The 12,474-nt window shown below is 44.7% G+C and overlaps 1 pseudogene; it reads left to right on the top strand.

The window, feature by feature from the left end:
- Positions 1-3,699: 3,699 nt before the first annotated feature.
- Positions 3,700-11,745, top strand: LOC121144490 (annotated as a pseudogene).
- Positions 11,746-12,474: the final 729 nt, after the last annotated feature.

The raw sequence follows: 12,474 nt of genomic DNA on the forward strand, positions 1-12,474 counted from the left end.
TTCTCATATCTCTGTAAGTTGCTTCTGAATAAACCTCCAGTTAAAGTGAAACATAGCATCTTTCCTCATCACATGCACAAAACTTGGTTCATGTAACTGTCCTAATAGCTCAGGAGAAGAGGAATGGAGGAAGGGCTTTTTCTTTTTGTAGTGTGCTTTTATTTTAGGATTGAGAGTTCCACTGCTCAATTTATTGCTTCTCCTAAAACCCTGGGGCCTTAGGCTGTAGTATTAACTCTTCAAACTAGATATCTTGCCTTTAGCATCAACTTCTTTAAAATTGCTATTTATTTGTTTGTTTGTTTTTAAGCAGGCTCTTGCTGTGTAGTTTTGGCTGACCTGAGACTCACTATGTAGCTCAGACTGGCCCGAAACCCAAGGTATGCCTCCTACTTTTAGTCTCTTGAGTGCTAGCATTTCAAGCATGAGGAACCACACCCAGATAACATTCAGAGAACAAAAGAAACAACCAGGGGAGATAAGGATCATGGTAAGATTTGTATTTAGAAGAAAATATAAAACTACCTGAAGGGGCATGAATGATGGTCATGTTCCCAAAGGCCATAATTAATCTCCAGTACAGCAAAGCCACAGATAGCATTGCCCTTGGTACAGCGCAGGTTAGTGGGGAGCTTTCCAGGGTTTTTTGTTTGCTTATTTGTCTTTTTTATTAGAATTGAATGCCACTGTGCTTGTTTGTTTTATCCTGGGATACAGAGTGCTTTTCTCTGAACTGTGATATGAGAGGTGCTTACCAATACTGAAGGAGGGCAAAGGGCCATCCTCTTTGGCCCCCCCCCCAACCCATATAAATCCCAGGAGGAGGAAGGACACAGGAAAACTGTGATTGCTGTGTTCTGTTGCCCACAGCACTAGCCATAAGCCTTTGATTACGTAAGAATTACCTTCCCGTGTTCCAGCTTTCCCAGTGCCGGGCACTTCTCACTGAAATGCCCACGTGTTTGCGGTGGGGCCTGCGCACTGACTTTCAGTTGCTCTCAGTTGAGAACCAGAGCCTTTGGGAATGCAGGAAACAGGACCTCTGCTGGGGGGTAGAGGCTGGTGAAGCTGTGCTCTTGTGGGTGACTTTACTGTGCAAGAATCCTCTCTGAAGGACAAGCAGGGATTTGGAGATGCCCTGTTTGCTGTCACCATCGCTGCTGCTCGGTCAAGTGGAGAGGAAGGTGGATTCTGTGGCTGGAAGTTCTGCTCAAACACCAATTCCAGACTGTCTGCAGCGCGCCTGCATTCTGCTCAGGCACTCTAATACGTTGTGATTTTATTCCACAATCAGTTGTAGCTTTATTTCCTTGTTGAATGGCATAGGAGGAGGACTTGACCACGCCTAAAGTATGGAGAAGAAGTTTAGTGTAGATATAAGGGGGAAGCAGGCAGAGGGAAGAGTTGAGGCTGGACGTGGCCTGAAGACTAAACAGGACCCAAGGGAAGAGAGGAGGAGCAAGAGAGGCAGCTGGGCAAGAGGCTGCTGGGGGCAGGGAGGGAGGCAGAAGCCCCGCCCCTGGGAGGCAGAGGTTTAGAGTAGGGGGCGGGGTGAGACGCGCTGGGCGGAGTCACAGGTACTGAGGCAGACTTGTCCTGGCTATCAGACCTAACACTCCTAAAGAGTAGGAGTGGTCTTGTGAATTTATTACAGCTACATACAATTGCATTCACTGTATATGCTTGTATAACAGCTTGAGTAGAATACCGTGGCGCGTGAGTGTTGGAATAAAGGCGCGCGCTACTGTGTTCAGCTTTTTGAGTGACTTTCTTATGCTGGGAATCGTAGATGCGCTTTCTTTTCTGCTGCCAGCCCCAAATAGCAACACAGGGAAAGGTTGACTCTTAGCTTAGGCTCGTCTTAACTAGCTCTTGTAACTCAAATTACCCCATTTATAATAATCTACATTCCGTCATGTGGCATTACTCCTCATTTAGCTTGCGCTTCCTAGTTCTTCTCTGTCTGGCTGGTGACTCTGTCCTTCTTCCCAGAGTCCTCTCTGTCTCTGGAAGTCCCACCTAACCTCTTTCTAGCTATTGGCCGTTCAGCTTTTATTTACTAAAGCAATCACAGCAATACATTTTCATACAGTGTACAAATACCCCACAGCAAGGAATTGTACTCATTCGGGGGCACACTGGGGGTCAAATCAGACAAAACATCTGATGTCGTGTGAAGTCTGTTTCTTAACTGTCTGACATGAGTAACTTTTAAAGAACTATGTTGCATTCCTGTCTGTGCTGCTTTTAGCCCTTTACTGGCTATGAGACCAACTGCTTCTGCTGGACACATCTAAACGCCCCCCCCCGGGCTTCCTGCTTGTTTGCTTTGGTGCAGGTGCTGTTGCTTTCTGAGGGCTCTGGTTACAGGTGTGACCCACTGGGCCTGGCCTACACACCGATGATTTCCTTATAGAACTGGATGTTGCTGGGTCCTAGCATCCCTAATCAAACACTATTGCAGTCAGGTCTGGTGGCATTTGCCTGTAACCCCAGTCTTGGTAAGCTGAAGAACGGTGAGAAGTTGAAGTCAGCCGGAGCTACAAAGTAAGATGTACTGCAAAGGGGGGGGAGGAACCAATTAGATCTTCACCAAATTGGCTTCCGTCAGCCTTTTCACCATGAGGAGGCCTGGTTTTAGGAATATCTATAGGATATTGGCAGAACTTGAGAAACATTGAGGAGACAGAAAGAATCAAGGTGTGATCTCTGGAGTCTGCCCAGAAATGACCAGGTAGATAGTGCCAGCATAAAAATCATGCCTCTGATTTTTAACTGCCTGTTAGTTGTCATGATTTTGCTGTTTCAGAGGCCACACAAACACCCCGAAATTCTCAGATCTGTGGGTTTGGAGAGCAACTGTGGCCTTTGTGAGTCTGTACATGAAACAGGGACACAAAGGAGGGTCGTAGGAAGGAAAAAGGGAGCTGATTCAGAAGATGTCCCTTAGAAGTAATTTGGAAAGGGCATAGTGACCACACAGGGGTGAAGCTGTTTTTGCAGGATGATGAGACTAAGGTTTGTGGTCTAGGAGCCTCAGAGTATTCTGAAAGGGGGGACACACCCACAGGGGTGGGATGGGGGTGTAGGATAAAGACCAAACTAAATGACATCGTCTTCTGCGAAGAATGGAAGACCTCAGCTAGCAAAACTTTCCTTGGCCATCTAATACACCAAGCTTTATCCAAGCTAATTGCTGCATTGGAAGAGACTGGTACTCAAAAACCACAGTTTGGACCTAGATATGTTTCTGGAGTTGCTGTTGCACTTTTAACAACCACCAGGGCAGAAGCATATTGAGAATTACTTAGCACAAAAGAAAGATGATAATGTCTGAGCTTCTTCGAATGTTTGTGGAGTAAAACCGAGGACACAAGACTGAGAAATGACAGAACCAGGGGCAGGACTCTGGCAAGTTTAAGAGGTCCAAGTTGTCCCCCTGCTTTCCCTCCGCAGGTGACCCTAGGGGCGGCCTCACCTTGTGGGTCTGGGAGTGCTCTACCTTGGGGCACAGCAGTGTCTACTGTCTGGAGGCTGCATTTGCACCCAGTACCCTGGAAGACCAGCAGAGGCTCCAGCTGCAGTGTGCCAGCATGGACAGGTAGGCTGGGGAGGAGGGGTGTGGCTTGGGGCGCGGCCACAAGCAACAGGGAAAGGACCGAATGGGCTGCGCCCATATCTTACTTGCCGGGACAAAGTTGAGGGCGTCTAGAGCCTTTCAGAATCGCCAAGCTGGAGCTGGAACTGGAGACAGAGCTGGAGTTCAGCAGGGCCCCGGCTCCTGCCACTGGGCAGCGGCTCCTGCAGGAATCCCAGGACCCAGAGACTCGCAAGGAGCAGGAGGCAGCTGCGGCCAGGCATCATGGTGGGACTGGATGCGGGCTGCTCTGGCTCACCACGCTGGTCCTGTATGCTGCCTTCATGGGGCTGGTGAGAGCTCAGGCTGCTCCTTCCCAGGCTGGGACAGGAGGCTCGCACGGGGAGCGATCACTCCCCAGCTGCACACCTGCTTCCCTAGCCTGCATAGTGGGAGATCGTGTGCATTCATCTTCCACATCCAGAAAATGAGCACAGGTCTAATCTTGGAGGGTTTCTGTCAACTCAAACGGATTGCCTTAATATGTTTTCCAGCATCTATAAACTTTCATGGGCAACTGGGTGCGATGAGAGGCGATACAGGAAGGGGACCAGGGCCTTCACCTGCTCTCCTCTTCAACCCCCAACACAAACTCTAAATTAACTTGCCACTTCCAGGTAGCCTGAGCAAGTTCAGTCAGCTGGCATTTTTGCAGAGGAAAAAAACGGGCCCCTAGAGGAAAGTGACTTTCTTCATCAACCACGTGGTTAGGTGGTAGGGGTGGAGAGCCTGGGAATGTCTGTAGCCACCATGGTCTTACGATGTTTGTATTTTTAGACACCATGTAACTAAGTAGCCCCTGGCTGGCTTCTCCTACCACTTTGATGTAGGAGGGACTGGAAAAGAAAACACCACAGGTGCTTAGAGAGCCCTCACTGTGTGCTGGTCTCACAAGTCCTTTGAAGGGATTTGCTAAGAACCTGTCTTCTGTCAGTGAACTTGGTACTTGCTACTGGCCTGTCCATGCTACAGTCAATAGCCCTGTGTTCCTGCTGGAAAAAATAGGGGGCACATTGGTTTGAAGCAGACCAGCGATTTCCCACTAGTTACTCTTGAAATATAGATAAATGATTTAGAAAGGTGTTTCTTTCCTCCTCCTCCTCCTCCTCCTCCTCCTCCTCCTCCTCCTCCTCCTCCTCCTCCTCCTCCTCCTCCTCTTCTTTTGAAACAGGGTTTCTCTGGGTAGCTATGGAGTCAGTCCTGGAACTCGCTCTGTAGAACAGGCTGGCCATGAACTCACAGGGATCTGCCTGCCTCTGATTCCCAAGTGCTGGGGATAAAGGCATGCACCACCACCACCCAGCCAGAAATATTTTTCTTAAAATCAACAGTAATTCCTCTTCAAACCTTGGTTCTTGTTAACACACTGTACAGGCAAAATTTTAATCAGTAAAACCGATTTATACGTGTGTATGTAATATTTCCTTAAAAGCCTTAGAGTCTACACTGTTTCCTGGTGGCTTTGGAATTTCATTTAAGAAAACAATAGATATAGAAACATTCTGATAGTTGATTTCCAGCATATTGTATTTGTGTAGTTCAGAGAAACCTATATATGTCAGAATAATTGCATTTTTAACATAACCAACATGATCAATAAATTAATGTTTGAGGATTTAAATTTGACATCTAAATTCCTATATCAGTTATAATGGAGTATATTAAAATAAAATATTTTGAGAATAAATTTGATATATTTTATTAACTATTAATGCAGAGAAATCTTGTAAGGCATTTTTCAAAGTCTAAAAGTAATTGCAGCCAAAGCCGGACAAATTTAAAAATGAGTAGATGAAAACTCAAGGAGCATTTACCTCTAAAAGTAAAGGCCTGCACATTTTATCCTGTTGAATAAAGGGAATCTCTTATATTACATTGCAATTCCTCCTCCCATTCTTTATCATGGAAAACACTACCATTTAAATAAGCATCAGTTTAATGGTGGTAAGTTTAAGGCTCTTGTCGTTTTAAATTTTAGGGAATAAGCACTGGTATCCTTGGACCTACATTTCAAGATTTGGCAAGAAATGTGAACCAAAACATCAGTAGTCTCTCTCTCATTTTTGTGGGCCGTGCATCGGGATTTGTATGCGGCACTATGATAAGTGGAGTTCTCCTTGACTATATGAATCATTTTTTACTTTTAGGTGAGTACACAGTTTTTGCTTTTTTTTTTCAGTGAATTTTTAACTTGACGCTAAGCATTAAAAGCTTAGGCTGAAGAATGTTTGAAAACGGAAATGGATGTGGGTGTCCTCCCTGGCAGCTGGGCTTCCATAGTACAGAATCTATATGGAACCCTCTAGGAAACTGCTTGATAAGCTCTTTCTGGGGAGTGAGTGTTGGACTTGACCTTTTATATGGTAGAGGAAGGGCTGGCTCTCTGTCTTGTGAATGACCCTGCAGATAGCATAGGTTTTAAACTGATCATAAAACAGGCCTGTGACCCTGTCAGTCTCATCTACATTCATCTGCATGGATGCCTGGTCCTTGGCACCAATCATGTGGTTGATCTCAGAGCATTTTCCGAGGCACATGTTGCTCCTACAGGTCCAGGAACTCAGCAGTGTAGTTCTGCAAGTCAAGGCCCTGCCTGCTCACTAGGCCAGCAGGAGCTCAGAAAATGCAGTCTCTGCCATTACCATGTTCTCATCTGCTTTCACCAACCCAAGAGAGCAAGCTAGCCCTTTCTTTACTTTTTAAGGGGTCAAGTCTGAACACCTGAAGCCACGCCCATAGGGAGTGGCCGCCAGCACAAATTCACTGGCAAAGCAAGGTACCCACTACAAAGTTCTGCTTATCTGGGGGTAGGGCAGGGCTTCTGGGGACATGGGGGTCAGAATGACTCCTGGAACCTGGCCAAACTCTGTGGACTTGGGCTGAAAGATGAAGGGACAGGACAGTAGGGAAGTGATAAAGGTTGCACGTAAGTCCTGCTGCTCATGTCAGAGTTGAACACAGGCTTATCCTCTAGGATCCCGGCCCTGGAAAAGAGGACAGAGCTGTTAGCATGCCTTTTTCAATAAATGGGCACGATTAAAAAACTTTGTATTAGTATGCTAAAACTCCTTTGGAAGCAAGGTGAATAAAGCATTGCTGACATACAAGTAATCATTATAACTTCCAAAATTGGTTAAAAGGGTTTTTTTATCTATACTTCATTTCCTTTTATCCCCCAAATGACCTTATTTGGTAAAGTTTTCCTATAATCTATTATGATTGAGTTCTATGTTTGCATTGTCACCTCATATAAAAATTATCTTTGAAGTAATACTTTTGGGATTGACTCATATACTATAAAATTTATCTTTTGTTGTAATTTCTAATTTGAACATTAGCAATGATACTGTATTCAAGACATAGTAATTTATATTTTTATAGCCCGAAAATATTAGAAAAGATTTAGAAAAACCCACCATATATAGCAACTGTATCTCTCATCTACTCATGATAAACATTTTGTTATGGCGGTGATGGTGGTTTTACCCTTTTAGTTTTTGTCTTTGAGACAAGATCTCACTTTGTAGCCTTGGCTGGCCTGAAACTATCCATGCAGACCATGCTGACATCAAACTCACAGAGGTCTACCTGCTCCAGTCTCCCAGGTGTTGTGATCAAAGTTAATGTGTGCCACCATGTCCAGCCAAAGACCATCAGTTTTAATTCAGTGTTATTTTGCATTGTTAGAAGTTTTATGACGTTGCTCTGACCTAGGTCCCCCAGGAATACTTGTTTTAATAGCTGCTTTATTGCCTCTCTTCTCAGGTGTGTCCATGTTGACTACCACAGTTGGGTTTTATGTCATTCCTTTCTGCAAGAAGGCCGTCTTACTGATTGTCATGATGGCTGTCTTTGGTGCTTCAGTTGGTGCTTTGGATACAGGTGAGTGACCCTTCAGTGTCATCTCCAGAACTGGAGAGAGTAGGATGAGGATGAGGAAAAGCAGGCTGCATGAAGTTGTAGCATCATTGTCTTGCTACTAAAATGGCACAGACTCAAACAGTCAGCACGACACTTCCGGTACCACTTCTCCTGGCCAATCAGGGCGGGGCATGGTGGTACATGCTAACTTTCACCACAACCAATCAATCATTACCCACCTAACTGTGAAGTGAGCTTTGAGGACTGTTTTATGAGAGATTGTTGGGTTATCCAAACATGGAAGCACTCCTTTCCTGTGGGAAATTACAATGCAAACGGGGAGGCTTTCATTTTGGGATAGTTTGACTAGTATAAGAGAAAATGATGGCCTGATAGGACAAAGTACATTAACTACTGTCTAATTGCTGTGATAAAACACTAGGATGAAAGCAACTTTTAGGACAAAGACTACTCGGGCTTAGGGTTCCAGAGGCTTGGAGTCCGTGCTGGGGGAGCAAAGGCACAGTGGCAGGAACAGGAGGAAGCTGGGGCCTCTCATCTTGAACCACAAGCACAAAGCAAAGAGAGCAATTAGAAATAGCTGGAGGCTTTCAAATTCTCAAACCTGCCCCAGAGGCATACTTTCTCCAGCAAGGCCACCTCCCAAGCCTACCTAAACAGTGCCACCAGCTGGGGACCAATACTCAAATGCCAGAGACTATGCTGGACTTTCTCAGTGACACCACACGGGGTAGAATTATTATGTGGCTGGAGACGCACAGGAGCCTCCATTGAACTTCAAATGCACCCAGATTCTGCACTTAGGGAAACCTGTGCGGGTACTATGTTCTTGTCTCTCCTTTTCGTCATTTCCTTTTCTCCACAGCAGAAAATCTCCATGTTTCCTTCAGTCTGCCATTGAAGACCTAAATTCCTCGTGGATCTTTGTTCATCCCTGATCCTAGCTTTCTATCCTCACCTTTCATCTGCTAAGGAAAAAAAAAACCAGATATTTGAGAGAACATGGAAATATTTGACACTTCAAGGTTCTTTGAATATAATAATTTACATTATGAAACTTTATGAGTGTCCCAAAATACCTGATTTTTTTTAAAGATAGCCAAACACTAGATGTTTCTGGCTTTTTACCTTGTGGTGAACTATGTAGTGTAGATTTCTGAAAGTTGTTTCTGATTCCTATAACAAGCATGGCAGCATTCTGGGAGCAATCTGACTCCCAGGTGTGTGTTCAGCATGTGCTTTAGACTTAAGCAAACAACACTCTTCAATGGGAATTGGCCCCTTATTGGAAGTACTGAAGCTTCAGTAGTTTTCCCACCATTAGATAAAAATTTGCCTAGCATGTACATATATTTACATATGAACCTGGAGATATAGTTCAGTTGGGCAGAACATTGGCCTAGCATGCATGAAATACTGGTTTCATCCCCAGCACTGCATACAATAAGTGGCACATTCTTGTAATCCCTGTAGTTAAGTGGTACAGACCATCCTTAGCTACATAGCAAATTCAAGGTCAGTGTGGCATATGTGAAAACTGTCTCAAAAATACAAATACATTTACCAGTGTCTTTCTGTTCTATTACCATGACTAAGGTAACTTACATAAGACATCACTTAATTGCGAGTTAGCTCACTATTTCAGAGGGTTGGGCCATTATCATGATGGCAGGGGACATGGTGGCTTCCGGGCAGACATGACACTGGTCAGGAGCTGAGAATTTCAGATCCTCATTTGGAGAGGGAGAGGGGGAAGGGAAGGCAAAGGATGAGGGAAAAGGGGAGGGAGAGGGAGAGGGACAGACTGACTGGGCTTGAGGTTTTCCTCAAAGCACAGCCCCAGTGATAAACTTCAACAAGGCCACACCTCCTAGTCCTTCCTAAACAGTTCACCAACTGGGGACTAAGCTTGCGAATATATGAGCTTATGGCTGTCGTTCATCTTCAAACCACCACAATTAGTAACCCTCCTCAGTGAGACTACCATTGTTTTATGATAGATTGTAGCTAGTTCCCGTGATAGTTTACTGATTTGTAAGCTCCATGTATGAGGATGAGGAGTAACACAGTGCTCTGGTGATGTGGGTTGGAGCATCTTATTGTGTGGGTGTGGTGTAACATCACAAAGTCCTATCATCTAATACGGACACCTCTTCCTCTATCAAGTGCCTATCAAATTATTTCTTTAACTTGTAGGTGGGAACGTCCTCATCTTGGCTCTATGGGGTGACAAAGGAGCCCCACACATGCAGGCCTTGCACTTCAGTTTTGCCTTGGGTGCCTTCCTGGCTCCCCTGTTGGCCAAATTGGCCTGGGGAACCTCAGAATCCACTCAGAACCACACAGCGCCCGACTTCAACCCTCTAATGCTGAACGGATCCTCTGAAGCCACCTCAGACTCTCTGTTTGCAGTTCCTGAGGACATGAACCTGCTGTGGGCATATGCTTCCATCGGCACCTATGTCTTAGTAGTTTCTGTCTTTCTGTTTGTTCTGTTTTGTAAGAAAAGCTCAAGGCAGAAAAAATCCTCCACATCTTCTCAGAGAGTTCGAAGAGCTAAATATCACAGGGCTCTTCTCTGTCTCCTCTTCATGTTCTTCTTCTTTTACGTTGGAGCCGAGGTGACATTTGGCTCTTACATATTCTCCTTCGCCACCACCCATGTTGGCATGGAAGAAAGTGAAGCAGCCGGCTTGAACTCCATCTTCTGGGGGACCTTTGCTGCCTGCAGGGGCCTGGCCATCTTCTTTGCAACAGTCCTAAAGCCTGGAACCATGATTGTGTTGAGCAACATTGGCAGCCTTGTCTCGTCTTTCTTTCTGGTGCTTTTTGACAAGAGCTCTCTTTGTCTCTGGATCGCAACTTCTGTGTATGGAGCCTCGATGGCAACCACGTTTCCCAGTGGAGTTTCCTGGACTGAGCAGTACACCAGCATCAGCGGGAAATCTGCAGCGTTCTTCGTAATTGGTGCTTCTCTGGGAGAAATGGTGTTGCCTGCAGTAATTGGAATTCTTCAAGGCCACTACCCAGATCGGCCAGTCGTTCTGTACACCTGTTTTGCATCAGCCATATCCACTGCTCTTTTATTTCCTGTGATGTATAAGTTAGCCACCTTACCTCTGGCTCACCAGCCAAAAGGAAGGAAGAGTGAGGACCAGAGAGCTCTGCTTCCCAGCTCTGAGCTCAATGACTGTGAGAAAGAAAAATAAAGGGAAAGATGCAGGAAAATGGGATGGAACAGATTTGGAAGTGGTTGAAATGAAGTATGAGAGACACTGTGGAATAGAGGATTCTAGATATGTTTTTATTTGATAGAGCCCACAGTTAATGCTTCCAGGCAGTTCCCACATGCCTCCATGTTTGTGTCATCTCAGTTAATGGTTGCAGCTCCCCTGTGATACACCAGGAGAAAACGGACAAACATTTGGAAAAGATGAATTGTTTAATAACTTTACAGTTGCTACTCTTGTGGCCAGGTGGAGCCACAAGCAGGTTGTCAGCATTTTCTAGGGATCGAAGCTTCTAGAGTTACTGTAGGATGATACAGTAACTGCTAAAATGTTTTTAAAAATTCTGAACTTCCTATATGCACCAAGTGTTCTCATATAGTGGGGTCTTGTAATGGGACTGTTTGGGATACACATTAGGAAATATTTTTGTGGTGTGTGCAAAACTGCATTTCTCTTTAAGAAATTGGTGGTGTTTAGCAATCAGACACCACAGAGATGTGAAATGTATTGGCCTTTGCTGAGTAAATGACCAAGCATCCATTTTGTCTTAGAATAGTTGGAGACAGTAGTTTAGATGCCAGTGAAACCTGTAGCAAAAAAATTGATGCTAAAGGATTTATTGATGGGGATGTCCTACTGTATATATGTTTCTTTATTGGTTCATAAATAAAACACTGATTGGCCAGTAGGAAGGCATAGCATACATGGGGCTATAAGAGGAAGGAGTAAGGAGAGATAGGGAAGCTAGGAGAGAGTCGCCATGCAGAGATCTGGAAGATAGGATGCACCAGGCATTCTCTGGTAAGATAAAGCCATGTAGAAATACATATATTAGTAGTAATGGATTAATAATTAAGAAAGAAGCCCTAGCCATTGGCCAACAGTTTATAAATTAATATACGTCTTTGTGTGTTTATTTGGGGCTAATCAGCTACGGGATCAGGCTGGAAAGGAACTCCATTTACAATTTAGTAATAAACTTGCTGTGGTGATGTATTATTTATGATTTATTAAATCTTGTCGGAGGATTCAAAAGCAAAGTCAGTCACAAGCTGTAGAGGTCAGGCAGTGGTGATACATGCCTTTAAGCCCAGGACTAAGGAGACAGATAAATGTATCTCTCTGAGTTCAAGGTCACCCTGGCCTACACAAGAGTGAAGAGTAACAGAGCTCATCCCTTTGATTCCAGCACTTCGGTTCACACGCCTTTACTCCCCACACTAGTGATATGGCCAGGCAGATAAAGGAATACATGGAGGAGAAGACAGGAGTGATATGGCTGGGCAGAGAAAGGAATGAAAGGAGGACGAGACAGGAGCTGAGAGCTTTTGCCTCTGAGGATTCATGGAGACAGGATTGTCATTTCAGTTGGGAAGAGGTAAGATCTACTGGCTTGGCTGCTTTGCTTTTCTGATATTCAGCCTGAAGCTTGAGCCCCAATATCTGTCTCTAGGTCTTTTATTTTTCATGTTACAACTTGCTTAGGAAATCTTAAGTTATTTGAAGTAAGGTTTGGTTAAGGGTGGTGGACTGAAAGAGAAGTAGTGTACTGACCAGGCTTGTTAGAAGCTGAAGGGGGAAAATTTTGTGCCATAATTGATGTTTAGGGTTGCTGAGAAAGTTTCTGCTCTATTCACCACAACTGACCTCCAGTTAGCCTCTATCCCCATAACAAAAGAATCTTATAACCAGTCATTATGCCCATCCCATATCGAAGAACTGCTC

Source organism: Mesocricetus auratus, unplaced genomic scaffold (assembly GCF_017639785.1).
Source record: "Mesocricetus auratus isolate SY011 unplaced genomic scaffold, BCM_Maur_2.0 Super-Scaffold_100018, whole genome shotgun sequence".
NCBI classification, from domain to species: domain Eukaryota; kingdom Metazoa; phylum Chordata; class Mammalia; order Rodentia; family Cricetidae; genus Mesocricetus; species Mesocricetus auratus.